This window comes from Furipterus horrens, unplaced genomic scaffold (genome assembly GCF_987537825.1).
Source record: "Furipterus horrens unplaced genomic scaffold, mFurHor1.1.pri manual_scaffold_4, whole genome shotgun sequence".
Taxonomy (NCBI): Eukaryota; Metazoa; Chordata; class Mammalia; order Chiroptera; family Furipteridae; genus Furipterus; species Furipterus horrens.
This window is the reverse complement of record NW_028327174.1, coordinates 34802548-34811915: the sequence shown is the minus strand read 5'-3', so window position 1 is coordinate 34811915 and position 9368 is coordinate 34802548. Positions and strand designations below refer to the sequence as shown.

Here is a 9368-nt window from a genome sequence, read left to right as displayed (position 1 = left end):
TCAAAAACACGCTCACAGAGATACCTAGACTAATGTTTGACCAAAAATCTGGGTACCCTGTGTCCCAGTCAAGTTGACACATGAAATTAACCATCATACTTCCTGATCTACTTGTGCAAGAGTTATTCTAGAAAATATACACAGGGATACAATTTCAGAATCACTGAGTAGGTGCATAGTAAACTTCAGTTTGTTTTTCAAAGTGGTTCAACCAATGTACATTTCTACCAGAAATCTCTGAGAGTTGCCATTTTGACCACAAACTTGCCAGCATTTCATCAATCTTTTTGATAATGTGGTGGATGTGGAGTGGAATTTGACTGTGGTTTTGATAAGCATAAGCTAAGCGTCCCACCGAGGAAGCAGAAAATCTAAAACAGAATATGGCCAAAGAAAATAAAATGAAGGAAATGGTGAAACAGGTGCAGAAATCAATGTAGTATTTAAAAAAGGATACAATAGAGATAAAATAAAGCCCAAAGCTGATTCTTTGTAAAGCTGTTCAAAATATCTTCTAGCCAATGTCATACTAGAGTTCCTGACCAGCAGATAAGGCAAGAAAAAATAAACTTCATATTTTCAAGGAAAATAACTGCTATTATTCACATTTGATTTGATTATCTATATAGAAAACTGAAGAGACTCCATGGTCAATTTATTAAAATAAAAATAAATAAATAAGAGAGTTTAGCAAATTTTCTAAGTATAAAATTAACATAGAAAAGTCAATTTTCTTTCTATAAAGTATATAAAAATACTTAGAAATTTTAATAAAATACAAAACTACTTTAAATAGTAACAGAGTTATATATCATACAGAAATAAATATAATAAAAATGTTCAAGAATTTTAAGTAGCTAAAATGTAAACTTTATTTAAAGACAAAGAAGATATAAATAATGCAGAGACACATCATATTCTTGACTAGAAAGACTTAATATTCATTATATGGATTTAATATTATTTCAATCAGTCTCCGAACAGTTTTTGTAACTTGGTAAACTGATTACTATATATGAACAAAGGGTAAAGAATAGCCAAACACTTTAAAAATGATGTTATCCAGAAATCAAACCTTATTACTACAGTATAGCTAGTATATTCTATACTCTGGCTGGTCAAAACTTGAGTATCTCCTAGATGTGTACAAGCTCCAGCAATACTCAGGTCACAACTTCCAGTGTTTATTCTTTTGCTGGCTTCCTAGAATCTCACCCAATGCATGTGCAGTTTAGTATTCGACCATAAGCTGAAAGAGAACTCTGAGCATATTTCTGGAGCTCTTTGTCTGCTTAGCGGCTCTCTGGTACTCTGTTCATCAAATTCCAGCTTTTTCTCATCTACTTACACTCCAATCTCTGTCTTTTGAACTCAGAGGCTACTGTGCTCCTCTTAGACTCCCTTTCTGTGCCACCTCTGGATTGAAAGCTTGGGAAGCTCATCTTCCTTGTATCCTTCCTCTTGAGCATCCCGTCCTGTGTGGCCTGCTCTCCAGTGTCTGAAGAGAGGTTCAAAATATTGTGCTGTTTTCTGCCATTTATAGCAAGAGTTTTAGTATGGTACCAGTTAGTTCATGGCACCTTCTGAAATCTGAAGACTTTTTTCTCGCTGTTATGACAAAATGTCACATATAAATCTTACAAAAAAACTTTGGCAGCAGACTTGACATTGGTTCTTTGTTTTTTGTTTTTTTGTCTCTAAGGAGACCTCTTTTTTTTTTTTTTAATGGGAAATGGTATTTGAAGACCACAATCCAGATGTTAGAAGAATTCATGATATTGAGTTAATTGCTTTTCTAGATTCTTTCAGCTGACAAAGCTAGGATTTCTCTAGATCTGTATCTACATCAACAGCTACATCTAGATGCACAATAAATTCATACTATTTTTTCTTGAAAAAACTCCATCAGAAATCACCAGTGTCCCAAATCATGCAATCATCAGTCTTTCATCATTTTCATCATATCAGCAGCTGTTAACACAGTTGATTCTTCTCCCTCCTTTTTGAAATACTTTATCCTTATCTTCCAGAATACATCATTTTCTCCTCTTGGATAGCCTCATATTTAACATGTCCAAAATTAGACTCATTATTTTCCTTCTGAAATTTTCTCCTTACATAATCAACTTCATCTCAGTAAATAGTAACTCCACTCCTCCAGTTTCTCAGGTTAAAACATTGGAACAAGTCTTGACTCTGCTCTTTCTTCCAGACCCCACATTCTATCCATCAAATCTATTCTTCTTGGCTCCATCTTCAACATATATCTAGGCTCTGATCACCTCTCACCACTTCCATCACCACAATCCCAGTAAAGGTCACCATTCCTTCTCAACTGGATTATTGTTTTATTCTCCCAATTTGTCTCCCTGTTTCCACAGGGAGCCTACGCAAGAATAAAACCATTAAAATGTAAGTCACTTTACACAGCATGACTCTAAACTCTTTAACATCTTCATATATTTGCAGAGTAAAAGACCAGTGTCATTAAAATGGCCTACAAGATTCTGCATCTAACACCTCCTCTCACTTTACCTTCCTCTCCCTGCTTTCATTCTTGCTATTTCTTGAGCAGGCCAAGGATGCTCCTGTATTAGCAGTTTGTACTTGCTGTTCCCACCAACTGGGGTACACTTTTCCCATATATTTTCACGGCTCATGCCACTCCTCTTTAAGTCACCCTCTCCATCACATTTGTCACTTTCTATGATTATATATATTTTACTTATTTACTGGTTTATTATATATTAATGTCACTAGAATCTAAGTTTCACCAGGGCAGGAAGATTGTATAGACTACCACAGGAATTTAACAAACATTTTAAGGAATAAACAGATATTTATTGAGCACCAGCTATGTGTCAGGGCCTGTGCCACCTGCTAACACATGTATGTAACATATCATCCCTTCCCTCAAGAGCAGTGGGAGGCAAATGGTTAATTTCCTTGTGAAGACTCTGACAATAGTCTTACACCTCCACAAATCTAGTCTACAGTTATTCCCACACATTTTTTAAAGTTTTATATGTATGTACCTTTACTATATTATAGCCCTTTGACCTTTGAGAAAAACACATTCTAAAAATAGTCTAGAGGACCAGCTCTGAGAAAGGCAAATTGGAAACTGATGACACCTCTTTTGTGCCTTTGGGCAAATCCAAGAACCTTTCTGCTTCTGTTTCCCGAGCTGTAAAATAGGATTAATAGTTCCTGCTTCACAGGGGTCTTTTGAGGATTCTTTCATTCATGTAGTAATATTTATTGAAAATGGTAAGTGCTAAGTAGTATTATGCCTAATTAATTAGGTCCTCATCTCCCTGGTGTGGGTTATGGTGTCTGGCTGGTCATTAATAAAATATGCTGGAAGCTTTGCAGATTCCACTCGCAGAGCTCTGCTGAAGGCTGTGTAAGCAGTGCACGGATTGGGCATCCAATCTTGTAGTTAAACACATACAGCTGTTTGAGTTCTACTGTGCTCATATTTATTTAGTTCTCAGACAATACAAAATTGGAAGGTGCTGAAAACATCAGTTAAGAAAAAGAAATACTACAAAGGATCCTAGGGTGGTTAGTAATAAAGCCAGGAAATAAAACTAAAACTCAATTTGGATTTGCCAGATAATGCCAATGGGAATCCTAAGATCTCCTCTGAAAAATGTGATTAGTAGTGAGATAATAGTGAAGTAATAAGCAATGTTGTAACTAGGTGCCAGGGATGACATTATAGAGGAAATTATATAGGGATGGAAGATGACATCACTAAGGGATGATATTTAATATATTATTGTTATATCACATCAGAACAGCATTTTTTTGAATGTACTTATTTTTTTTTAATGTGTTTTATTGATTACAGTGTTACTTTTGTTCCAATTTCCCTTCCCTCTGTTCCCCTCCACCCGGTGGCCCCCCTCCCTCCCCTTGTCCCCCTCTTTTAGTCCATGTCCATTGGTTGTGCATATACTTCTTCTCAACCTCTCTCTGTCTATTCTGTTCCCTCCTACGATGTTTCTTGATTCCTATACCATCTCACTCCCTCTCCCCCTTCCCCTTCCCTGCTGACCTCCCCCCAATATGCTCCCCATACCTATAGTTCTTTTTCCACTCTCATTGCCTGTTTAGTTTGCCTTTGTTTCAATTCCCTAGCTTCTGCTGTTGTTTCTTGTGATGCAGTTTTCATTTTAGATTTCATAGTTTTGATCCTCCTTTTTCTAAACCAGTCCTTTTAACATCTCATATAACAGTGGTTTGGATCTAATGAACTCTTTCAGTTTTATTTTGTCCTGGAAACACTTTCTCTGCCCTTCTATTCTGAATGACAGCTTCGCTGGATAAAGTATTCATGGTTGTAGGTTTTGGATTTTCATTACTTTGAATATTTCTTGCCAGTCCCTTCTTGCCTGCAGGGTCTCCCTTGAGAAGTCAGCTGATAGTCTAATTGGGACCCCTTTGTACATGATTCTTTTCTTCTCTCTTGCTGCTTTTAAGATTCTCTCTTTATCTTTAACTTTTGACATTTTGATTATAATGTGTCTTGGAGTGGTTCTCCCTGGGTCCAGTTGTTTTGGAATTCTCTGTGCTTCCTGGACCTGTAAGTCTATTTCCTTCCGCAAGTTTGGGAAGTTCTGCTTTATTCTATTTTCACTTAATTTTTCAATTTCTAGTTCTTCTTCTTCACCCTCTGGCAATCCGATAATCCGTATGTTGGATCTCTTATAGCTGTCCCAGAGGTTTCTGATCCTCTCATCATTTTCCTTGCTTCCCGTTTCCTCTCTCTGCACTGGTTGACTGTTTGTTCCTTCTCTATGTTCTGGTTTGTTGATTTGAACTCTGGATTTTATTTCCTCACCATCTGTCTCGTATGTGGTTTTGTTCCTTTCAGTATGAGTGTTTTTCAATTCTTTCTCATCTTTTTCCAGATCTTTTGTTAATTCTGTAAGCCACCTGAAAACAATGGCCCTGAACTGAGCCTCTGACAGGTTTCTTATTTGTTCATCTGTCAGGTTCTTCATCTGTTGCCTGGTGAGCTGTGCCACCGGGATTTCTATAGTTGTCTGCCTCATTTTGACAGGTGAGTTTTGTTTTCTTGGGTTGGCTATAGGGGGCAGTGCCTGTGTACTCGTCACAACCCAGCGACTGGCGGTGATCCGCAACCTTTTTCGCCGCGCTGCGGCACTTTGTCATCACTGCCCAGGGACCAGTGGCTATCCGCAACCTATTTTGCAGCGCTGTGGCATTTTGTGTGGGGGCGGGGGTCCAAGATGGATTCCTGCAGTTATTCCGCTAGGAGACCGGGATCCGTCCTCCCGCCCTCTGGGCCTCACTGTTCAGGCGATGTAGGGGCTGCTTTTCCCAGCGTTGGGGTTGCAAGCTGCTGGGGTTCGACTGCAGCTGGGATTGTTCTCCCTGCAGCTGTCCCTGGTGCTACCACAAACAGCACCGCCCACTTTCGCTCTTACCTGCCCAAAGAGCGCCGCTGGTTTATAACTTTGTACGTTGGGCTTCCATGTAGTTTTATTTTCTGGAATTTCTAGTTATCTTTTGTTTTGAAGTAGTTGTATTCCTCTCTAGTTGTAGAGGGGGACTGAGCATGTCCGTCTAAGCCTCCATCTTGGCTGGAAGTCCCATGCATATTGACTTCTTATTATTCTTTACAAATTAAGCTGCTGTAACCACTTTTAAACATACATAAATTAGGGTCACATCTGCATTGGTCTGTTTCTTTTTGGTTCAGAGAAACATTTCATAAGACTCAAAGTCATAGGTTTTCCTTGTACCCATTAGCAGGTGTTTTAGTTTCCTAGGGCTACAGTATTTAATTACCACAAATAGGTGGTTTAAGACAATGAATTTTATTGTCTCACAGTTCCAGGGGCCAGAAGTCCCAAATCAAGATGGCAGTAAGGCTATGTTTTGAGACTCTGGATAGAATTATTCTTTGCCTCTTCCTGATTCTGGTTGTGCCTGTCGATTTTCAGCATTCCTTAGAATACAGCTGTACCCCTCCAATTTCCTTCACCTTCACATGACCTTCTCCCCATGGTTCTGTCTTCACATTGCATTTTCTCTTCCCTGGGCTCAAGCAGAGGCAAGGCAGAGAGGACTGGAGACCCTTGGGGAGAGTTTGGCAAGGTGGCTTTAAGGAGAGAACTGGCTGCAAGCAACACTCTGTGGCAGGTGATCGAATCTGCCTGCCACAATTTGTGCTTACTACAGCAACCGAGTCTAACCTATTCCGGTGCTCTCTGCTCTGTGAGACTGGCTGTTATATGGACTTAGACAGCGAAGAAGAAGGAAAAAAAAAGGAGAGAACTGGGGGAGCAGCCGACTGGGTCCCAGTGCTGACTCATCCCCAGTACTGCAGACAGACCATTCCCCTGAATGTCATCATCGGCAGCCGTCCATCTCGAGAGACGATGGTGTAGCTTCTTAAGAGTCTATCTGCACCACCGAGAATGGCTGTGCAGTCCGACTTGGGAGTGACACGGTATCTGTCTCCTCCCGTGTTGAATCGACATCTTGCGATGACGCTGGAGTGTCCTCTCCAGTGAAGCTGAAGCTACAGAGCCTGGGCAGGGTGATATGGAGGGTCTGCTGTTGCCCATGCAGCAGACCCCCCCTCTCTTCGCAGCTGAAGGGTCCAAGGGAAAGACGGAGTCAATACAGCTTGGCTTCAGGTGTGCCGCAGGAGTTGCCGGTGTTGACTACAACGTCAAACCGCCTTAGGGACTCCGGCTCCGGATTTTCTGTCGGGGTTTACTCCCTTAGCCTTTCCCCTGAAGAGGTATGCCGCAAGGCAGCGGAGGTTTTTTGGAGTCAGAGTTTTCCTTCTCTGATGTCCCCTGAATGTACTTACAATAAAACTGTTATCATCTGAGTTCCCCAGAAAGCAGAATCTAGGTGCTCTTAATTTAAAACCAGGTACAATCCAAGGAAGCAGTAATGAGTCATGAGCAAAGTGAAGCATAGGAGGAGGGAAAAGCAATTCTAGACTATATTACTGACCTGATCATTGCTATCTGCAACTGATGGCTCAATCCATGGAATGACATCCTTCTGGACCTTCTAAGGAAACATAGTATGGGTATGAGGTCTTAGGGCTTATGCTGCCTATCCACTGAAATATCCTCACCCCTCCCTGAGCCTTCTAACCTTTCCTTTCATACTATGCCAAGGAAGAACCGGTGCCCCAACTTTATTCACTCTTGGCCATCACTATATACAAGTGTCAAGGGACCATTCTAATAGACTGTTAAAGCTGGGTCCAGAAATCCTTGACAGAGTATTGACTTCCGAGTGTCTCTTGTCAATAAAGTCACTCCTGCCCAGCCTTCTACCTAACCTCTTCTCATTCCCTGCTCTCCTGTGTCAGAACATACTATCTTAGAGTCGGAAGGATGGACTGAAATGATAGTTGGATGCAATCTTTACCTAATGAATGAATTAACCCAAAATATTGTTTAATGGCAGTCATTGAGTCATTATTTTCATAATTCAGTGATGAGGTGTTCATCTCATAAGAAAACCTGTTCCCTTTTTCGTTGTTCCTGTTAGACAATCCTTTATACTGAGCAAAAAATTAATCCGACCCTATTTTCACTTTTATCTTTTCTATTCTTGGTTTATCTGACCTCCTTTCAGCTTTGGGCATATGTCTGAAACTTTTCTTAGAGTTCAATCCACCCTTAGCCTTTCTGATACCTGATTTTTTTCTTTTATGTTTATTACTACTTCTTACCAAGTCTCATTTATGAGTTTCCCTTCCTCAACTTGTCCTTGAATGGCCATATTTCTCAGGATCTTTCTTTGCTCATCCAATTTTGTCCTTCAATTAGTATTGTGTATCCTTGTATAAGTCGTTCACTTCAACTACATGCTCCCCAGCCTCCATCTCTAATTCAGAGCACTCAGAGAGGTCCAGCTCTGTAACTTCAATTCTCTGCTAAATATCTTTAGTTGGATATGCCCCAAAGGGAACTCATATTTTCCTTTCTAATCACTTATTCCAACAGTTTCCTTATCTTGGTACATGGGACTATCAAGCAACCATCTACCCTACCAAAGATCTAGAAACACAATTTAGATGCTTTCTTCCCTCATTAGCCGGCCCTCTATGTAAATCCTCAAGGGATTCTAAATCCTTCAGAATTTTTCTAACCAGTTAGGACAGTGCTTATCCTTCACCAACATATTTTTAGGAGTAAATTAATTATGATTCAAAACCTATTTCAAGTCAATGCCAAACATGCAGGTATCTTTGGCCATTGATCACTTGTCTTCTCATCACCCCCACATTGCTTTATACTTTGATGAGCTAACCCAGACCTCCACTTATCCCTTGTTTTCTAAACTGTTCATAGTGCCCTCTGGGACTAAGTGCCACTAAAAGCTCATTTCAAGATATCATGAAGCTGTTTTGGAAGTATTTCCCACACCTTCATTCCTGTATCTGATATATCTACCTCTTACTGAAGAATACACTTTCCCTGCAATTCTTCACCAGCCCTTAAATTCTCCCTTCTCACCCATATTCCTTAGAGTGAGAGACTCCACCGTGTTCTTGGTTCTTAGGGATAGGTGTTGTACATAGTAAAAACAAAATAAATATTTTGAGTAAATGGACCCACACTCGTCACTTTTTTCCCATTGGGGCTGCCTTATAACTCAGATTACTAACAGCACAGTTGATCCTCATTATTTGTAGATACCACATCTGAAAATTCTCCTACTTGCTAAAATTTATTTAGAACCCCCCACATCAGTATTTTCAGGCTTTCACAGTCATTCTTAGACATGCTCAGAGTGGAGAAAGATTCAAGTTGCCCAGTGAGCACGTTCACAGCTGCATAAGGCAATGCTCTGCCTTCTTGTTTCCGCTCTCATGCTATAAAAAAGTATCCTTTTGGTGATTTATTTAGTGCTACATTTTTTTGTGTTTTTGTTCTTTTTTTGGTGATTCTGCTGTTTGAAATGACCACCAAGTGCATTTCTGAAGTACTGTCTAGTGTTCCCCAAAGCAAAAAGGCTGTGATGTGCCTTATGGAGAAAATATGTGTGTTAGATAAACGTTGTCCAGGCATGAGCTACAATTGGCATAGTTTTTGTTAATGAATCAGTAGCACGGTACATCCAGAAAAAGGAAGATGAAATTTGCTGATCTGAGGTGCTCGGGAAGTGCTAGAGTAACATCTATAGTGCATAATGAAGCTATGGACAAGATGGAAAAGTGACTAAAATTTGGATTCATGAGATGAAAACCCTGATCTTTTTCCCCAGAGGCAATGACTCAGTATTTGCTAATTCATTGCTTGCCATAACTTCATAGAGCATAACTACTGCAAATAATGAGTTCAACTATACCTTCTAAC

General features: G+C 39.9%; 1 non-coding gene across 1 annotated transcript; it reads left to right on the top strand.

The window, feature by feature from the left end:
• The first annotated feature begins 6158 nt into the window (after positions 1–6158).
• Positions 6159–6284, top strand: LOC150011501 (small nucleolar RNA SNORA28). The gene has a single exon (XR_016511025.1). It is a non-coding gene; the product is annotated as a small nucleolar RNA SNORA28 (small nucleolar RNA).
• The last annotated feature ends 3084 nt before the right edge of the window (positions 6285–9368 follow it).